Source organism: Herpailurus yagouaroundi, unplaced genomic scaffold (genome assembly GCF_014898765.1).
Source record: "Herpailurus yagouaroundi ecotype Mexico unplaced genomic scaffold, PumYag 29, whole genome shotgun sequence".
Taxonomy (NCBI): Eukaryota; Metazoa; Chordata; class Mammalia; order Carnivora; family Felidae; genus Herpailurus; species Herpailurus yagouaroundi.
The window spans coordinates 81664231-81686401 of record NW_024412377.1 but is presented as its reverse complement, the minus strand read 5'-3'; the positions used below and the strand labels follow the sequence as shown (position 1 = coordinate 81686401).

The window sequence follows — 22171 nt, the reverse complement described above, 5'->3', positions numbered from 1 at the left end:
CATGTAGTAAAATTATGCAGTCTTACATATAATTGATTCCTCAAAACTTCAGAACACCTCTGTGGAAAGAGGAGAGGGAAGGCATGTGGGTGGGATTAGAACTTTAGCTGTATTTGGAATACTTTATTAACAGAATAAATAAATATAAAGTAAATATGGACTAATATTAACATCTGATAGGAGTAGCAAAAAATTAGCTTTTGTTATATTTGAAATATTTCAAACAACAAAAACAATAAAAATTGATTTGTAGAATTTTCAATACTGATAAACTCTTAAATGAGGTGACATAAAGCCTCATATTTAATTTAGATCCTTTCATCAATATTTGTCATACCTAAAAGCTGGACAGATGGCAAATATAATATTCTTTCTATTTGACAGATGGATGAACTGGAAGGTTTAATTACTTTCTCCTAGTTACATAATAAGTAGCTCTGGAAATGAAACATTTTGGTCAATAACTTTGGGGTTTGGCTACCACACAGAATGTGAGAACACAATGCTTAGCCTTTATAGTTTCTACTATGAGACAACATAACATATTCACATATATGTTCTATTGCCTTCTTAAAACAGGAGCCCTATATCTTCATGTGTAATCAGTCACTGTAGAACAGGAAAATACATTCTTAGAATTCTAGTTTTTCTCATGATTGCTATTGTAAATAAGCCTTTCCATTCTGACATATTTCAAATAAATGTAATTTATTAATCATTTCTATAAAGTTAGAGCTTTTTTTTAAATTTTTTTTAATTTTTTTTTCAACGTTTATTTATTTTTTGGACAGAGAGACAGAGCATGAACGGCGGAGGGGCAGAGAGAGAGGGAGACACAGAATCGGAAACAGGCTCCAGGCTCTGAGCCATCAGCCCAGAGCCTGACGCGGGGCTCGAACTCACGGACCGCGAGATCGTGACCTGGCTGAAGTCGGACGCTTAACCGACTGCGCCACCCAGGCGCCCCAAGTTAGAGCTTTTGACATTAAAAAAAAGCCAAGAATAAATCATGTCTCTTGGCAGAGAATTTGATTTTCCTAGTCCAGAAATGGGTCTTTAGGGCAAGAGTGTCTGGATTATATTCAGGAGACATAAGTTTTCTTCCCAAGTCTTACACTGGCTAACTCTGGCCTGTATCAACTTTCTGAATCTTCCAGGATCTGCAAAAGATTATGGAAGAAAGATATATCAGGTTGAGAGAACAACATTAATCTTAAAATATATTACTTGTTTGGAGCAGGGCAAAAAGCCTGCTAGAGCTGGAAGGGCATGTTTATGGAAGACAAAAGTAGGAAATGAGACTGGGGAGGCCTTGGATTATACTCTGCAGCAATTGAAGATTTTTGAGTAACGTGCAATGTTATGTTCATTATGCTTTCCTTGGGAATATTGTCATTGAGTAATGGCAAGCAGCATATGAAGAAACCATACACTATCAGGTCATCAAATAGAGATTTATTTTGCCTACAAAACACGAAATCAGGAGGTGGGAAGACCAAAGCGGTTCAGCATCTCCAGACAGTCATCAAAAACTGATTCCTTCTAGCTTCCTATTTCACCAGTCTTAGCTTGAGATTTTTGTCCTTGCTCTCTCAGGATGGTTGTTCCATGTCTAGGAAGAAAGAAAAGGAAAACTCAAAAGGTGAAAAGTTTGTTCCAACTGAACAGTAATGTAATGGCTTTGATGCAGGTCCCATCTAGTAGACTTAGGCTTACATCTCATTAGCCAGAAGTGAATCACAGGAAGTCTGGGACTGTATGTGTTTTGTGTTTGTGTGTGTGTTTATAATTTATGTACAATAAACTGCATGCATGTAAAGTGTACAGTTGTGTGCAATATTAAATCATTACCATAATTAAGATACCAAGTATTGTTAGAAGGTGAATATTTTAAAATGGAAACTTTGCCACCTATCTAGATCAAGATCTAGATAGATCTTGTAGCAAGAGAAAGATGGAAAAATAGGTGTTGAGAGGCAACTAGTGATATCTGCCAGAATTTCAAGATTCATACATTCTCCCAAGGGTACCCCTCCAAGTAGCCCTCCTGGTTCAGTTTGGTAGGCCCCAGGAGGGCTTGTAGGGAGACAGCCAGAACAGGAGTTTGCCTTGGGGTCTATTCTGGCCTACATCTGCCTTGGCTGGTAGGATGACTTAGAGGTGAGTGTGATTTTTAGAGTCAGACCAGGGTTAACATCCAGCTCCTTTTACTAACTCATTGTGTGGTTTTAAATGATTTATTTGAGTGAATATTTATTGAGCACCAACTATGTACCAGGTACTCTGCCATTCCTTGGACATACAGCAGTAAAGGGCAAACACAGTCCATCCCTTCACAGAACTTAACTTTCTGGTGGCAACTGAGCCTTTTCTATAAAAAAGAATTGTGGGAAGGACATGTAAATGCTAGTTAAATGGTAATTGTTCAGAAGCTGTCCTAGATTTGAATTCATTCTCCTGAAACTAGTACTTACATTTGGAGCTTGGATCTCTCCACTAGAAGTTCTGCTTGCTTGATTTTGGATGAATCCCAGGAGTTCTGGGCTTTTTTTGGAGCTAATTAAGGCCAGCTAAACTGTGACCCTAAACCTCATTGGGTTAAGAGCACATGACCTAGTTTCTTCCCTCTGGGGGAAGATAGTTCTCAAATATCTTTTTGGAATCTAAGAAATTCCCTGCCTCTGAAAATCCTTCTGTTTTGAAGCTATTCAAGGACTCGAGCTCATTTCTTCCATTCCTCCCTGGTGACTCCTCTGAGGATAACTCTGGTTTCTTTTTCCAGCAGCAGAAACCTGGGAATAATCCTAGCACTCAGGAGATTGGACCACCTGAGAAAGCTGGAATTTATCCTCAATTATGAGGGCCTTGATTTTAAACCACAAGATCCGTGATTTCTCCCAATGGAATGAAGAAATTCTAGAAAGATCAACAGTTCTCCTTCTTGTGATTTCTTTTGCCTTTTGATATCATCAAAAACAATGGAATATTATAATAATTGCTTCTTATTGAGCAACTACTATGAGCTAGGCTCTTTACATATATTATCTAATTTAATAACCTTGTTATTATCCTCCTAAGTCTGCAGAGATGACAAGCACTCTGCCCACGTTCATTTAACCCACAATGGATGGAGTTGGGATTCACACCCCCCAGCTCTGTCTGACTTTAGGTCTCAACTTTTTAACTGCTATGCTATACTGTGGCTGTTTTTGGAATTACCTATTCTTAGGAAATATTTATCACAGCCATCTTTGGACACAGTTTTGTGGAAATAACAAATACCTTAATAGCTCTATTGCTTTTTTAGAACTCACAATTCAGCGATGTGTCCAAAGAAAAGTGGCTGCCTTTGCCAAACTCACAGATTCTTCACCTTGAGTCTGGAAGTTTACTTCCTGGCCTGGACCTGCATACACTTGCCAGTTCTGAGAGCTTGCTGTGCATCATGCCCGGTCAGAGACTATAGTTGGGCTCACTACATACACTTGCCTCTCTAGGACTGCCTCCTTTAGGAGTCCTTTCCTTTTCTCAGCCCAGAGTTAGTGGTATCTGAAATGTGTTTGGGTGGGCATTTCCAATGTATCCCTCTGAGTTTGGGAGTTGAGGGGTAAGGAAGGGAGGCTAGTCAAAACAAAATATTTCATGAATGTCCAAAAAGCATGTGAAAGACATTCCTCTTGAACTTTCTGATATTCCACTTCCGGTCCTGGGGCAGTTTCTCCCAAATACTGTGTTTTAGACATAATTTATACTAAAATTTTATGTTTGTCTAAAATTCAGATTTAACTGGCAGCCTGTATCTTATCTGGCAACCCTAAGTTGGACAATGTATTTATTATGATCATGACTGACTGGACCTGGGTTCTTATTCTTCTTTGCCTGTCTTTGTTACATTCTTCTCTATGTGGGATGATGCAAACATGTCCAAACACTGCATTTGAAGAACCAAGTCAAATGTTGCTTTTCCTGCTCCCTTATTCTTCCTATCAGAAGTAGTATCTTCTTCCTCCGAATTCTATGGCCTGGTTTTTGTTTTGTGTGTAATTTTGTGTTTTTAGTTTTAGATATATACATATATTGTTGCTGTTGTTGTTTTTTGTTTTTTGTTTTTTGTTTTTTGTTTTTTGTTTTAGAGAGAAAAAGAACATGAGAGTGAGGAAGAGGCACAGACAGGGGGAGGGAGAAAATCTTAAGCAGGCTCCACACTCAGTGCAGAACCAGACCCAGGGCTTGATCACATTCCGTAGGATCATGACCTGAGCCAAAATCAAGAGTCAGACACTTAACAGAATGAGCCACCCAGGCACCCCAGTGTGTTTGAATTGTAGTTGTGTAAGCATTTCTCAAAGAGAAACTGAGACCCAGATTCTTCTGGTGAGTGAAGTTACTACCCTAGAAGTTTCTCTCCCCTAGAAAGATTAAAATTTGTTCATGTTCAACAGAAACTAAAACTGCTTGAAGTCTGCCCACAATGGGAGTTCACATATCTGCATCATGTGCTGAGGTGGCCCTCAAGAGACTCATTTTTCAGGGAGAGAGAAATATAGCCCTAAAAGGAAGGGTTCTTAAGTGATGAGTCACCTTAGAACCTTCCTATTAAGATTAGTATTCTTGGTTTGTCTCTGCTAGAATTTTACATATATGAACCTTTTTTCAAATGTGAGTTTGAGCTTTTTTTTTGGTGGGGTAGATGATATATCTGTGTTTTAATTTTGTCCAAAATAAGATGTATTAGTTTCTTAAAATGGTATTTGAAGTTTTTCATTCTTTTCTAGCCTGTGAAAGCCATTACTAACAGTTTGAAAATTGTCAATTCCTTGCAAATTTTCTATAATCTGTATATAAAAACTAAAGGGGTCTAGACCCATATTCTAATAATAATCTTTGAGAAAGTTTTAAATTCTCATGATCATTGATCTTTATGGGTTTGTCTATATTTTCTTGATTCAATTTTAGAAATTTTCTTTTTTTCTGTAAACATATTTGTATTCACACTTTAAGTTTATTTTCATAAAGTTATATGTAATATTTCTAGCAACTGAAAAAATCTCCTATATATGTTGATTTGTCTCCTTTCTTTTTTTTTTTTTTTAATTTTTTTTTAACGTTTATTTATTTTTGAGACAGAGAGAGACAGAGCATGAACGGGGGAGGGGCAGAGAGAGAGGGAGACACAGAATCGGAAACAGGCTCCAGGCTCTGAGCCATCAGCCCAGAGCCCGACGCGGGGCTCGAACTCACGGACCGCGAGATCGTGACTTGGCTGAAGTCGGACGCTTAACCGACTGCGCCACCCAGGCGCCCCGATTTGTCTCCTTTCTTACACATTCTTAATTTTTCCTAAAGCTTGTTTTTATCCAAAAAAATTTGCTCGCAGATTTGTTTTTAATTCTGTTCTTCTTTCATTTTCTAATGTATTAAAATATATTTTTACCTTTAATTAATTCTTTTTGTTCTTTAGATTTGCTTCACCCTCTAATTTGTTGAAATTGTATGTCTATTTCTTTCATTTTAATTGTTTTTTATTAATAATAAAACCTTAGGTATTGCTGATAGCAGCTTAAGGCATCTCACATAATTTAAAAAATTAGATACAGTGTTATTTTTTCAAATGATCTTCAGAAAAGTAAAAACAAGAGAATGAAAACCATCTGTAATCCGACTAGCAGGTTTAACAAATTTTAACCTTTTGAGGTATATCCTTTTAGATTGTTCTTTTTCCTCTGCTCTCTTTTTCCTTCTGAACATATGTATTTTTAAAAATGATATTGTGCTATATATGCAGTTTTACATTTCTTCACTTTCAGGTAATATTTTAATGTCATAAAATTCAAACCTATGTCATCATTTTTAAAAGCTGTATAATTTCCCACAATTTAGATATACCATAATTTGTTTAAAGTATCTACTATTGATAAATATTAATGTTGTTTCCTATATTCTATGTTTATATATCTATTCCTATATTTCCTAATATCTATGTTTATACTATGTAATAAAACAGAGAAATGAATAAAGATAGGAACCTATAAAAATACTGCATTGGAAATGATTGTACATAACTTTTTTTGCAACAACCTTATTATTTCTTCAGCAGAGGTTTCCAGGTAGAGAATTATATGGGGGCGGGGCCCCCCAGGTCAAAGGAGATGAGTTTATCAAGTTTTGATAAGTTTTGCCAAACTTCCTGCCAGATTGGTTGTGTCATTTACTCTTCTACCAACGTATATGAGTGAGAATGTTTGCTCTGGGACCAATAGCTATAATTAATGGTTGTAATCATTGCCAATCTGATAGCATAATATGTCTTTTAAACAACCTATTGTTGCTTTAATTTCTATTTTTTTTAACTACTGGTGAGGTTCAATTTCTGATAAACTTATTGAGTAATTAGTTATGTAAATGCCATTTATATATGTGAACACTTGTAATATGTTTGAGCCATTTAAACAGCACCTGGCACAAAACAAGTGCTGTATGTTGCTATTTTATTATTAATTTTAATTTTATTTTGTAAATTGCTTATCACTCTCCTTTACTTATTTTCTATTGATATTTGTTTTTAAGTTGTCTTTTAATGGGAATTGTGAGTTCCTTTGAACCCTTGAGTTAATGAGGAGGGTGGCATTTGAATCTCTCATCTCTGCTTATGGAAATTTATTTATTAAATAAATAATATTAGAAATTTATTAAATTTCTATTTTAACTTTTCTAGCTTTGCTTTTCTCTGCCTGGATGCACATAGCATTCATTCTTTCTCCTGAAATGTTAAAATTTCAAGAGGCGTTGGTCTTCTTTTGGGAATCTGCCATATTAGGGAATCTTTTGTGTTCTAACATGTTTCGATTTTCTTATATTATTTCTTTACTTATTGCTTCTGTCTAATTTTTCTGATACTGTGTAAATAATAGTAAGATTGGATTTTTGTTTTTTATCATCCATTAATAACATTTTTTCTCATCTTTTAATCTGGCCTTTTTCTCTGCATTCTTAAAGAACCTTTTAATTTTATTCTTCACATCACTAATTTTATTTTCTGCAGTGTTGATTCTATCCTTATTTCCTACTCTCGGGTTTATGATATTGATTCTTTTGGTCCCTTTCACTCCCCCTTTTCTTTTTGCTGCCTTTTCCACAAGTAAACCTCTATATAGTTTGTACTCTAACCTCATTTCACCTTTTATAGTTCATGTTTTCTTAATTTTATTGGGGACATGAAGCACATATTTTCTAATATTTTCTTCTATTTCCTATATAGTAGGTATAGTCCTTGCTTTTTTTTTTTTTTCATCTTGAATGTTGCCTTCAACTTATTATGCCATAGAATATTTTTATAACTCTATTTCAGTACTTTTTCTCCCTGCTTCTCATTTTTGTGTGAACATTTGACTACCCATGTTTGGTACTGCTCACAAACTGGTAGGTTAGGCTCCAGATTTCTGTTTTTAACCTTGACTGCAGCTTGATATCAGTTTTGTTATTGGTCCACAAAGCCAACTTCCACAGCCTGTGAGGAGAAAGAAATAAGGTGGACACTGGGTACTTGGGCAGAGAAATGTTGACTGTGTACTTTTCCCTCCATATTTGGTGAAGGTGCTGTGCAGGTGTCAGATTTCTGGGTCCAGCTTTCTTTACTGCCTGTTTCTTAGCCAACTTGCCTTGTGCTTTATATAAGCTGCACCTGTGCCCTGCTTCCTTCCCAGCTGTAGTCTTACTGCTTGGTATGGCCTCTGTCAGAGATCAGGGACATCAAGAAATACTCCTTTCAAATGCCAATGTTCCACCTCCGCAAATTGAAGCCTAAGGGCTGTGTTCACTCTGGGCTGTTTTAGATCCCCCAGCCATCAGTTCTTGTCCCTCCAAGTAAGTGGCTGACTGTGCACAGGAGAATTTGCGAGTTATTCTTTAGTGACTTGTCTTATCCACTTTTATCTGATCTACTTTATCTATGGCTGAAACTCCTCTCAGTTTCTACTTTGTGAATGATATCTTCCCAGTTTCTAACTTGAAGTTGATTTTCGTTTGTCTTTTATAACCCTTGAACATTTCTTTCTTTTTTTTTTTTTTTAATTTTTTTTTCCAACATTTATTTATTTTTGGGACAGAGAGAGACAGAGCATGAATGGGGGAGGGGCAGAGAGAGAGGGAGACACAGAATCGGAAACAGGCTCCAGGCTCTGAGCCATCAGCCCAGAGCCTGACGCGGGGCTCGAACTCACGGACCGCGAGATCGTGACCTGGCTGAAGTCGGACGCTTAACCGACTGCGCCACCCAGGCGCCCCGTAACCCTTGAACATTTCAATGGAAATCTGAGAATGGAGGTGTAAGGCACCTGTGCTCTGATTTACATATCTAGATCTTTAACAGCCACCTGTTTACTTGAACATAGCAGACATATAAAAAACAAACAAATAAAAGCTAATGGCTGAACAAAAAATGAATACCATCTTGAGCTTAAGAGGTACTGTCTTTATGGGACTTTTGTATTATTTTTCTATATGTTGAAAACTATGAGGTTTCTTCGCATTTTTAGATACTTCATATGGCAACAATGACAATCAGGTTGTGATCGGAAAAAATGCTTTTGAAATAGGTTCAAATATTTACTCTTTCATTTGTAAAATAAATTTTGTCTGCATTCCTTCAACGTGCTCTCCCTGTGTTAGGAACATCGGATATAAGGGTCAATAAAATATGGTTCCTACCCTCCTACAGGAACCTCACATTATAATATGATAATCTATCGGCAGCGACTGCTTTTTTTCCTTTCCAGGTCAGACATCAGAATTGTTTTTGGAAAATTGAAGTACTTAGGATAATGAAAGGTCTTTTTCCCTCTGGCAGTGGAAATCTTGTTTATTTGAGTAAATCAATGAAGGAATTATTTTACCAGGGGCTTAACAAGAGATTGGGAGAATGTTTATCTCACTAATCCTGGAGTAATGGAGGAAGAATTTCCTCTCTTTATGGTTCCTAGACTTAGTGGAGTCAGGAAAAGTTAAACTTGACTGAGTTTAAATTTTCTTTTAAGTATTTTTTTGCTAAATACATGTGATTTTTTATTTTATTAATAACTGGAATCAGTGTGCAATCATACTTATTTTAAGTATTGCTATATTCCTGTCCACATATATAATAGAACATAAAGTATAGCTTCAATTTCTGGAGCATAGGCATTTTATTTTTGGACTTCCTAAATGCTAGTTGGCACTTATCACTAATAGAAAATATTTTGCCAACTAGAAATAGAGACATGCATCCTCCAGAGCCAAGCATATGGCTTTATCAAATGTAGTGGACATCTGTGGATTTTGTCTGCTCAGCCCCTAAGATTAAACTTTTTGGGTTTTTGGGTTTGTTTCTTTGTTTGTTTGTTTTTGGTTAAATTACTCTGATTTTTTTCCAGGTTAAATTACCCTGTTTTGGTGTGGCTATCAAATAAGGTGCCCCTTTACTCAAAGTATGGGAACATGATTCCAGCTGTACTGCCCACATTGCCATAGACATAGTCCCTTAGTTTCTCTACCTTGATCCCTACAGTGACATAGTTCTGTCCTCCAGTGTGTGATTATAAAGCATTTCCTTCAATTCTATGAGCTACCTTGTATCCTTCTAATAAATGTATTTTGACTTAACTTTCTGTTCCTTGCAATCCAAAAATCTTCATTGATAGAGACAAGATTTCAGTAAAGTTCCAAACAGTGGAATTAAGTAATATTCTAAATGTTTTAAATTATTTGTATTTTGGAGTATATTATCTTACTCATTCTGAAGATAGTGCTTTATTTTTCTGAGAAATTATGTCCAAGAAAGTAATAAAGTCATAGGATAATTATCTGATACAGGAACAAGTTGGAACATGTAAAATGATGGAAATCAGTAACTCTGCTCACAGTAGTATTCTTAAAGAAAACTCATTATCAACACTGTGAAAATATATGTCAGACACTATGCTTAGAGATTTACAGATATTATTTTTTGTCTTTACAGCAAGTTTGCGAATAGTGTTAACCCCATTTTATAGATGGCAGAGCTGAATGTTTGAGACTTGTTTGTTAGAAGCTAACAAGAATTTTAGCCCAGTTCTGCTCACTACAAAGTCTGTACTCTGTAAAATGAGAGATTTTAGTTTTCTTAAAGTGTGAAATTCTTTGTTTCTGTGCTTGGGATGTGAGGTTGTAATTTTTACGTGGTGTTTATCCTTCTTTCATTAAGTATTTATTGACTGACTATGTGGGTAAGTTCTCCATAAATGTATTATAAATATAGCTTTGGGGAGTATGTTTTAAGAAGTAAGGATGACAAACTAGCATGTAGAAGGGAGAATTTTGTACATTATTTAGATTACATCCAAAATATGTCTACTAGTTAAGGGCAAGGATAATAAGTATTTCTCATTTTTGTGCAGATAATTGCTCACAGTTTATTTCGGTTGACTCCAGAAAACTCTTATTTTTCCTTCTTCCCCTAATCCCAATCTACCCTACTCATCTAATGTACATTCATACTGTGCTATGTTTGGGAATCTTTCTAAGTTCTAGAAAATTTTAGTTCCCTTAATTTAGGGTATTACTATGTAGTAAGAATATAAACAATGTCACTTGATAAAGAAGGCTGGAAACTTCTAAAAAGTGGATACAGCCCCAAATACACCAATGCTGTTGTTAATGTTTTGGGCATAACTGTATAGTGCCAGAGATGAATAGCCAGAATCACCACCTCTAAGGAGCTAGAACCTAATGATTGTGTTGAAACTTTTGTAGCATCTATAGACAAATCTATAGCATCTTTATCCTTATCTTTTCTAGCACTCATAATAAGAATTGTGCAGAGAAGTGTACAATTAAATACTTTCCCTCCCTTATTCTTACACTATATTCTATCTCTGTGAAGTAATAGAAGGGAAGAGGTTAAACACACCGCCTCATTGCCAGTAGAACTTACTTAGTTTGTGCAGAAGAAATTTTCTGTGTGCTCAGAGATATCAATGTTTGCTTTTCATGTAATGGAAAATACCATAAAGGTAATGAGTAGACACTCTGGAAGCTGAATTGCCAAAGAAGCATAACCAGGTTTTGATTCTACCCATGCTGGATGGTTTTGTATATTCAAATTCATTACCAATGATTCATTTTATTTTAAAGACTTGTTCTACATGAGATCGTATTTGAAAAAATCTGTGCAGCTAGGGGACCATAGCATTTATGTGTAAAATTAAACTGATGAAAAGAACAAAGCCAGACAGTATGAATACCCAAATAAACTATTTGGGACAAAACAGGCTAAGCAGTACCTAAGTGTGAGTTTGTGCTATTATTAAGCAGAGTGGCAGAAGATTTGAAAGTGATTACACTTGGAACGTCTGACCATCAGTGTCAGCTTCCTGAAAAAACTTAAAGAACAAAACTTTATTTTTCTCATAACTGGTTTAGATATAGTAAAGTATCCAATTTCCTTTTTATTTCCTCTGAAACACTTTCTGGTGGTAATAGTGAGTGGAGATCCATCACCTTATAATAGAAAAAAGTTATGGCTAGTTTTATGTTCTTTGTTCCGTCTTATCTCTTTGAACTCCTTAGGGTGCTAGCTAGGAGTCTTACTAGGCTCCTATGGGAGACTCAGCTCTCTGTGTCCACAGTGGGAGCCAGGAATATGAGCATATCTCAAGAAGCAGCACCAACTGCCCTTTGGATTAGAGATCCCTCTAGGTGGAGGTGGCTGAACTAGAAGCCCAAGCACTCTAAGTGTCTCCCAAAGCATAGCATCCAGATCATTGGTTTTAAACCTGGCTGAGGTTTAAAAAATGCAGACTCTAGGGTCCTTGCCAAATATCTCAAACTAGCACGTCCAAGAGTGGATTCTGGAAATCTGCCTTCTTAACAAATAATCTGAAGACCAGCTAGGATTCCAAGCTACAAATCTAAGTCCTTTGTGAAAAAGAAAAGACCCTCCCTCCTCACTCTAGCACCACGGTTACTGTTGTGTGTGGTGAGAGAATAGGCACTAGCGTGTTTTAGAAGAGTGAGACCCCTGTTTGGGGCATCTACCTTTTTAAAGACTCCGTCCTCCCCACCCCCCAAAAATGGCCAGCTTTACCATGTAGTAATCTGAATTTGACATTTTCATCCACTTTCCCATTTTCCAGCTTGGCTGTGTGCTGGCCACATATTAGGCAGCTAGAAAAGTGACCACATCCCTTAAAGATAGATGTTGACATATGATAATGTCAGTAATTAGTGGAGGTTCCAGAAAATGGAACTTTATCTATTGAAGTGCCAAAACTTTATTTTAAAAAGTATTAAAACTCCACTGCTTTCAGAAACAAAGTGTTGAACATTTGTATTTTTCTTGACGATTCAGAATTGTCATTAAAATAGGATTTCTTTTACTGCGCAGTGCACTGTATTAAGGAAGCTGTTGAAGAAGAAGTAGGTAGATCATTCCCTCCTGCAGTTTTTATTTTGTGTTGTTGTTCTCGTTTGGGTTGTATGGTACCGTTGACTCCATCTCTTTGAGGGCAAGCTGCCTCTGTACTGCTCTCAGTATGCTTGCCTGGACAGGACCTCCCTTTGCTTTTCTGGTGCCAACCTTTGCAGGATGCAGTATGAAATAGCCAAACTTTAGAACCAGGTCTTATTTAGAATGAGCCATATTCTGGGCAAAGGTTTGGCCGTCTCTCCTGGGGTAACTGTCCCAGCTTTGGGACAGTTTTGTCATGACATATGTTCTGGCTGCCCAGAAGGTTTTGTTTACATGCTTACTTTGTTTACTGGTATATGACTGTGTTTCAGAAGACTGAGTTGTTGGAGTGATTAGTTATGACTAACTGAAGAGTTATTGTCTATAACATAAAACCTGGAGTGAGCATTTGTTCACATGTGCCAACATATTCATTTTTAACCTGCTCATGGTCAAGAGAAAGGTAGAAAATGCCTAGTTGGAATGTGGAGCAAACAGTCAGAGCATTGATTTTTCCTTCCCTCTCAGGATATCAGCAATACTGGATCCTGGGATGACTTGACTTCTCTCCTTCCTGTTATTTTATTTTTGCCCCCAGAAAATCACTTGGCAGCTGTCATAGCCACACAAATTCTTGGCTTGTTGGTAGCTTAGGAAAATTCAACCCTTTTCTGTTTGCTGATAATGAGAGCAAAGAAAAGCACCTGCTGGGTTATCTTATGGGAGCAAAGAAGGACTAATGCCCAATCTCCAAAGAAAACTACCACTTCTCTGGTTACTCTCCTGGGCAAGGAGTTCAGTGCCACAGAGCAGCTGTTTGAGTCCAAGAGGAACGACATTCCTGGCTTAGAGGCTCAGCCCACAGTAGCCCCTTGGTGATGACAGACAGGGCACCTCATTCCAGGAGACAGATCACCAAAGCAAATTATTTATCTATATATCTTTGAAGTCAGTGAGAAGGGCTTCCTCCTGGCTTTCTGCTCTTTGCCATTAACACCATAAACTTAACTGCTAAATATGATAGAGATTACCATGCATTCTTGTCTTCTCCTTTATTTCTACAAATCTTCTCTCTCTCTCAGTCTGTCTTTCTCTCTTTCTCTCCCCCTTTGCTCCTGAAGCTTTTGGACCTATTCTAAATGAAGTATATTTCATTTAGCTACTTGATCACTTGGTGCACATTGATTGAGTGTAAGGAGAGGGAAAACTATTTTAACGGCTCATTGGGCTTTCAACGTCTGTAGTCAGCATGGTTCAGGCTGAACTAAATGGAATGGTATCCATGGTGAGAGAAGCGGAATGCACCAGGCTTTTGTGCCAAAGGGAGATGAAACATGTGTCATATATTTGGCCATGTTGGAAGTCAGTGATTTCAAAGTTCCAATCCTGAGTTTATCATTACAAATCAAGACAAGAATCGTAATAAGACAGAATCAGAATATATTAGAACAAGTGGAAAAATAGGATAACATTCAAAAAAGACTTAAAAATAAAACTAGATGGAAATGGGTTAGAATAAAAAGGTGTTTAATAATTAAAGTTTAGTTTGTTTAGTTGTAATATCAGTGACTTTTTTCTTTTAAGTAATTAATCAAGTATTTCAGCCTTTAAAGGACAAATTGTAAATCCTAACAATGATCTACAATGAAATAATTGTAATGTGCCAACTTGTACAATTCATATTTTTACACTGGCAGTGTAAGAGTCTGAATTGTTTGCAAAAGAGATGTTTTGCTCTTCAGGTATGGAATTGACATGTGGCTTTTTAATTTTGTTTTTGATTTATTGTGAAAAATTATTGCCTGCTTACACTTTTGAGATTTTTAAATTTGTCGGCCTCTATTCACTTATTGGTGGAAGAAGATTCGCATTCCTGTTGGGGCTTCTCTGCCTTAGACAGGTAAGCGTAGCTGTTTGTAGAGAAAGGCTGGCCTCATAACTCTTCACCAATTTATCCAGGGACTAAATAATGACTTTTGTCACATAGCTTCCATATGCTATTTTAATGTGTATTATTCCAGATTTGTTTTTCACAGGTGATATTTACAGATAAGGGTAAAATGACATTGAATGTTAAAGAAGAAAGTATTGCTAAAGAACTATTCAAATACATAGGGCATTTGTCTTTATAGTTTATGGGTTGATTTTATACTACCTATAATTCATTTGCAAATTTATTATGATCCTTATGTGGATATGCCTCTGGAAGCCAGATATGGAGTAGGCATAGAGTATAATATGTTCATCAAGGGATTCTGAAGTCTAATTGCTGAGTTTCATTCTGGCATCACTCTTAGCTATATGATCTTGAAAAATTATTTAAGCTTTTGCCTTATTTTTCTCCTGTAACAGGGGAAGTAATAATACTACATTTCTCATAGGGTTGTTGTAAATTATAGATAGTCAATTTAAAGCATGAAGCTCAGTGCCCAGCAGGTGGTAAAGGTGTAAGAAGTGTTTATAAATAATGCTTAGATTGTCCTAGCTGCAAGTGAATCTCTGTAAAAATTCTGACAAACAATACACCTCCAAAATTAACTTTGGAAGTGGCCTACAAGTGGCATACATCTTAGGTGGAGTAAATACAATAAACAAAGCAAAGCAATAAAACCTACTTCACAGGCGTTCAGTCATTATTTCTTGTATTTAAGCAAATTGGGTATTAGGAACTCATAGATTCATAGACTCTCTAGGTTAGATGTGGAAATTTAAGTAAGCATCACCCTTCCCAGCTGTCTCATTCAGTGTTTTCATCTCCTCTACCATATTTCCATGAAGCAGACATTTATCGTAATACTTGAACCTCTCCAGTGATGGCAACCCTATCCATGAGGAGCCAGCTTTGGTTATTGGAAAGATCATTTAGGTTTGGCTGAAAATCTGCTTCTTTTGCCTTCACCCATCCTTCCTACTTTGACTTCTATGTCTCTTCATATGTCAGTGGCTCATATATTTGAATATATTTTCTACATTCTCCATACCCTTCATTTTGCAGACACAAATTCCCAGTTACTTCAACGTTTCTCAAACGACATGATTTCAAATTCTCTCATATTATGCATTATAAACTTTGGAACCAAACTTATTTCATTTAGAAACTGTATTTAGCCACAAGTAACAGGCTTAAACCAGAAAAGGGTATATTTCCTCTCATATAAAACAAATTCTGCACTAGACAGCCCAGAGGCAACATGATGACTCAGCAAATTCCTCAGGGTTCCAGGACCTTCTGCCATCCTGCAAGTGTGATTCTCATTCTCAGATTTTGGAGGTGACCATTTGGTTAGCTGTTGAATCCTCATTCTTGAGGGAGGAAAAATTAGAAGGGCCTAATGCAATCAGGGTGCATACTTCCTGAATTGGCTTCCCCCTTTAGGGACTTCTTTTGGACACATTAACAGCAACTTCTACTTCTTGGGCAAAACCAAGCCACATGATTAACTCCAATGTAAGGGAGGAAAGGAAATGTAGTTTTCAAGCAAGGTTTCATTCCATCCTGAATGAAAGCAGGATCCTTTCAATAAGAAAAAAGGGTAGACTAGATGTAAGGTAGGCAGCTGGCAGTCTGCATCAGGATGTTCTCTTAAAAGTCTCCTTCTGAAGTCTGGTTTTCCTGTTTCAGCAACAGTCTAGATACTAGATGACCCTGAAGGGTAGAATGGGACTACATCTGGGTGGAAACCTGACTTCTAGAAAATGGTACCAATTAATTGAAATACCAAAGAAAAAGTAGAGAGCAGTTCTAACTTGGGCAGAACTTTGTTTATTCAACTAATTTGAGCTCAGAGTCAATAATCTTAATATTTACCAAGGCTTCCTACCCATTGAGAACTGAAAGTCTGCTCTTTCCTGGATTTTTTTCTGCTTTATACTATAACCAACATACACATGTGGTAGATCCAAAAACCATCTTCTAAGGGTATGATTTACTAAAATACCTATGAGTAAGTGGTAGAGTGGTAAGGTCATTTTAGGAAGGTAGAAGTCAGTGAATGAAGTCCTTTGTGATATATGTATTAATGCCAAGATGTTCTAAGAAATTATTCTAGAGTACAGAGTCTTTCTGGGATTGGTAGCACCTAGAAAATTTATCTAACCACCTTGCCGTCAACCTTGCTTTCTGTCCAAAGGATCTCAGATTTTACTGGAAGAGGGGAAACAAAAGCATAGTGGTACTCATTGGGAAAAACTATAAGTAAAACCAAAGAATATGCATGCTTACTCTACAAGGAGTCCTGGGAACTCGCAGCTGGTCTCTGAAAATGAAAGGGGATGAAATAAGAAGATTGATTGGAATATAACAGACTTCAACAAATATATCCTTTCTGGCTACAGAGAAGCTCATACTTAGCTAGCTCAACTATGGTGCTACTATAGCCGACTATAGCCAGATGGTGGTGGTAGTAACAAGGGCCTTGCCTGTGTTTCGTGAGTATAGGTTACACTTTACAGTACAGGTTATACAGTTACAGTACAGTAACTGAATTTTTTCCCAAAACTTGGAGAAAAGCATCCATTGGTTGAATCTGGGCTCTCTAGGCATAAAGTGATCTCAGCACCAGGAATGCAGACAATATTAAGGCCAAGTTAAAGATTATATTCCTTCTTCTGTTTTCTTCTTCATTTTCAGGTTAGAGTTAAAATCCTACAACCTATTATCTATGTAGTTTCCAAACACCCATCTTTCTGAAATAGGAATCAAATGTAAAACTACAATCCAGGAATAGGTGGATGAGTGCAAGTTGTGTCTGGTCTTCCCATATTCTAACTTGACTCTAACAGAATTTTTAACTCACAGTCACTGAAGTTTTTTTTTTTTTCTCAGTTTTAGTATCAAACCCAAGGAAGAAGTGACAAAATAGAATTAAAAATATGATTAAAAAATTTTTTTGATGTTTATCTATGTTTGAGAAAGAGAGAGAGCAAGACAGAGTATGAGTGGGGGAGGGGCAGAGATTGAGGAAGACACAGAATCTGAAGCAGGCTTGGGGCTCCGAGCTGTCAGCACAGAGCCCAGCGCAGGATTGGAGTTCAAGGACCGCAAGATCTTGTTCTGAGTCCAAGTCAGACGCTTAACTGACTGAGCCACCCAGGTGCCCCAAGAATATGATTACTAATTTCATAAAGGCAATAGTAACTTTAGGGAAGAAAGCCCAAGGATGCCTTTTGTTTTTGCCTTATAATCATTAGGCTGTATTCTTTATGAATTCCAGTTACTATCATTCGTTCATACATTCATTTATTCATCTACTTAATAAATATTACTCATTTACTTAGTACCTTAACTATATGCTTGGAATTGTGCTAAATTCTGAGAATATAAAAATTTATAAGAAACTGTTTCTGCTATCACTTATGAGAACTTACCTTTGTATTGTACACTTCTTCAAGTGAACAAGTATTGCAACAAATGTTTTTTTTAAGTATAATTGGTATACAATGTTATATTTGTTTCAGGTATACAGCATATTGGTTCATCAATTCTATACATAGTGCTCACCTCGATATAGCTACTGTTGCCAAACAACATTATTACAATATTATTGGCTATATTCCCTATGCTGTACTTCTCATTTCTGATTTATTTATTTTATGACTGGAAATTTGTACCTCTTAATCCTCTTTATCTATTTCATCTGTTTCCTCACCCTCTGTCTTCAGAACACCATCAATTTGTTCTCTGTATTTAAGAGTCTGCTTTTTTCACTTGTTTTGTTGTTCAGATTCCAGATGTAAGTGAAATCATATAGTGTTTGTCTTTCTCTGACTGACTTATTTCTCTTAGCATAATACTGTCTATGTCCATACATGTTGTCACAAATAGTAAGGTCTCATGAGTAGACATTTTTCCAAAGACATACAGATAGCCAATAGACACATGAAGAAATCCTCAACATCACTAATCATCAGGGAAATGCAAATCAAAATCACTGTAAGATATCACTTTATACTTGTCACAATGCTAGAATTAAAAAAAAAAAAAAAGAAAGAAAGAACAAGTGTTAGTGAGGATGTGGAGCAAAAGGAACCCTGGTGCACTGTGGGTGGGAATGCAAACTGGTGCAGTCACTGTGGAAACAGTATGGAGGTTCCTCAAAAAATTAAAAATAGATATACCATATGATTCAGTAATTCCACTACTGGGTATTTACCCAAAGAAAACAAAACATTAATTGGAAAAGATACATGCACCCCTATGTTGTAGCATTATTTATAGTAGTCAAGATATGGAGGCAACCCAACTGTCCATATATAGATGAGTGGGTAATAGCAGAGAGAGCTAAGTGTTAATTCTTGGTAAGTTTCACATTTTAATGAGTTATTTATGTATTAAGTTTTGTAAGAGAGTTTTCTATATAGTGCTAAAAACACAGAAAAAGTGAACATGGTTAGTAAACATTTTTTCTCTTTACAGGAGATAGAGTGTCTACACTAGTGACTCTCAAGCCTGGCACATACTAGGACCACCTTGGAAGCTGGAAAAATATACTGCTGCCTGGTCTCCAGGTTGCCCAGACATTGGCATTGTTCTAAAATATCCCTAGGTGATTCTAATGTGCAACCAGGGCTAAGAATGGCTAGAAACTCCCACTTCTGTTGGAAAGCAAAATAATCAGGTTATGCTAATTGACACTAAAGAATAAAGGGCTCATATTGTCATTTGAATTTACAAAATCAGTATCTAACAGAGATTCTCATAAGTGTGGCAAAGTATGATGAGGACATTCAGGTGAGGACAGAAAATATTTCAAGCAGAAGAGTCTTCTGTATTCCTTAAATTTCACCACTTGGATGACTATCCCACCTAGCTTAAACAACTGCTTTGCATTTGTGACCCTGGCTTTTAATTCAGGTTTCTAAAGTCAAATGTGTTAAACACTTAACTGATGCTTATATTTGAGTAGATTTTTCCTAAAATGAAATTTATAGGAATGTAAATATGTTTGATTGCCCAGAGCCTCGATTGTCCATCTATCTTTGTCCCTTTGTATTAAAGCTGTGCCTATTCAGGAAAATAAAATGGACGCCCTCCGACTTCAGCTCAGGTCATGATCTCGTGGTCCGTGAGTTTGAGCCCCGCATCAGGCTCTGTGCTGACCGCTCAGAGCCTGGAGCTTGTTTCAGATTCTGTGTCTCCCTCTCTCTCTGACCCTCCCCCGTTCATGCTCTGTTCTCTCTCAAAAACAAATAAACGTTAAAAAAAAAAAAATTAAATGGATGCCCTAAAACAATCAGTGGGGAACCCTCATTGGCCTTTTTAGGAATTTTTGGCTAATATGGAAGGGGTTCAGTATCAAATTTTCTAAATACTTATCAGATTTTCTCTTTCTTTCTTTCTTTCTTTCTTTCTTTCTTTCTTTCTTTCTTTTGAGAGGAACGTGTACATGTGTACAAGTGAGAGAGGGACAGAGAGAGAGAGAGAGAATCTTAAGCAGGCTTCATACCCAGCATGGAGCCTGATGCCAGGCTTGATCTCATGACCCTGGTATCAGGACCTGGGCTGAAATCAAGAGTCAGATTTTCTAATTACCTAGAATGCATTTTCCTATATATTACACTTCTCTGTGTATTAACTTCAACACTTATACATTCATGATTAGAATGCCTGTACTCTCCTTTTATGGGTAGGTGGTAATGCCTATTACATTTCTCAAATTCTTCAGGATAAGATGTGTGGGCATTAGAATTAAAGAGCAGAATTCACATTCTTGTTTAGCTTCCTTATGAGCCATGTGATCTTAGGTAAATCATTAACCTCTTTAAGCTTCAATTTTCTTATCTGTAAAACAGAAATGATAATAGTTCCTTTGTTATAGTTTGGAAGATATAATGTAAGTAAAGCCCATGCCATTGTGCCCAGTACATAAGTGCTAATTATTATTATCATTATTGCTTTTGTTGCTATTAAATTCTTTGGAGGAAAAAAAAAGTTGCAGGCAAATGAATAATTGCTGTGGACATTAAGGAGTTTTCAACGGAAAAAGTTGCATTTCTCTCTTTTGCAAGTATTTGAAATGTACTAACTTGATTATCTGAAATCTAAAATCAAAAGCTATAGCAGTATATTTTATCTCAAAGGAATACTATAAAATTTCATGTTTTGTTATATGCATTATCGATGTTGTTTTACCTGCCTCTTACACTATATGCGAGAGGCTAGGAAACATGCGCACACTAGAAAGGAGAGAAATGCCTTTTCTGGCAAGTCACAGCAATTCCTCGAGGTCGGATGGGATGGGGTGGGATCAAATCAGTAATGTGTTGCTATAAACTCGATTTTTTTTTTTTTTTTTTTTTTTTTTTTTACCATGGCCTCCAATCCTTATCTGAATGTTAATAGTTTTATCTCTGAACTAATTCAGGGTGAGAGACCAAACCTTGGGAAGAGCATGTAGAGATAGAAATGACCTTCCAGGGGCGCCTGGGTGGCACAGTCGGTTAAGCGTCCGACTTCAGCCAGGTCACGATCTCGCGGTCCGGGAGTTCGAGCCCCGCGTCGGGCTCCGGGCTGAGGGCTCAGAGCCTGGAGCCTGTTTCCGATTCTGTGTCTCCCTCTCTCTCTGCCCCTCCCCCGTTCATGCTCTGTCTCTCTCTGTCCCAAAAATAAATAAAAACGTTGAAAAAAAATTAAAAAAAAAAAAAAGAAAAAGAAAAAGAAATGACCTTCCAATCACTTTACAAAAATGTCCATGTGCTGACCCTGTCCATCTCCTTTCTCCAAAGCACAAAACTACTGCAGGATCTTCCTTAACTTGCGATGGGGTTACATCCCAATAATCCCATTATAAGTTGAAAATATCATAAGTCAGAAATGTATTTAATGCACCTAAACTACTGACCATCATAGCTTAGCCTTGCCTACCTTAAAAGTGCTCAGAGCACTCATATTGGCCTACAGGTGGGTAAAATCATCCAACAGAAAGCCTATTTTATAATAAAGTATTGCATATCTCATGTAATATCTTGACTATTTACTGAATGTGAAAAACGGAATGACTGAACGGGTACAGAGTGGTTGTGAGCGTCTGGGTTGTTCACCCCGCGATCGCACGGCTGCCCGAGCTGCGGCTCTCTGCCACCACCCAGCTCCGTATCGTACAGCATATCAATAGCCTGGGAAAAGATGAAAATTCAAAATTCAAAATGTGGTTTCTACTGAAGGTGTGTTGCTTTCACACCATCAAAAAGTCAAAAAGTTGTGAGTCCAGCTGTTGAAAGTTGGTGACCGTCTGTATATATTTTCTCCTCTCTTAGTATGCTCTGATGTTATCTAGGTGGCTTTGTGTTATCACTCATTTCAGAAACGAAATACAAGTGGAAGCAATAAAGGGCTTAATCTGAATATATTTTTTTTTAATTTTTTTTTCAACGTTTTTATTTATTTATTTTTGGGACAGAGAGAGACAGAGCATGAACGGGGGAGGGGCAGAGAGAGAGGGAGACACAGAATCGGAAACAGGCTCCAGGCTCTGAGCCGTCAGCCCAGAGCCCGACGCGGGGCTCGAACTCATGGACCGCGAGATCGTGACCTGGCTGAAGTCGGATGCTTAACCGACTGCGCCACCCAGGCGCCCCTAAATATTAATACAGTTTATAAGGAGTAGGAATGGAAACTAAATTCTTTTTGTTTTCTTCTTTGGCCTCATGTTTTCTTCCCTCTGGATGGCTTTTCTTCTTTCTCCTCACTGATCCTAGTAACTTAATACAAAT

At 37.0% G+C, this 22171-nt stretch overlaps 1 long non-coding RNA gene across 3 annotated transcripts in view; it reads left to right on the top strand.

Annotated features, from left to right (window-relative positions):
* Positions 1 to 22171, top strand: part of LOC121012791 (uncharacterized) — a 94534-nt gene that overhangs the window by 16411 nt on the left and 55952 nt on the right. For 2 of the 3 annotated variants that reach the window (XR_005782303.1, XR_005782310.1), the window contains exon 1: positions 7696 to 7863. This is a non-coding gene — a long non-coding RNA (uncharacterized LOC121012791). Of the gene's footprint in view, positions 1 to 7695; positions 7864 to 18875; positions 18968 to 22171 lie in introns of those variants that run through there. The other variant, XR_005782311.1, reaches the window with a different exon arrangement.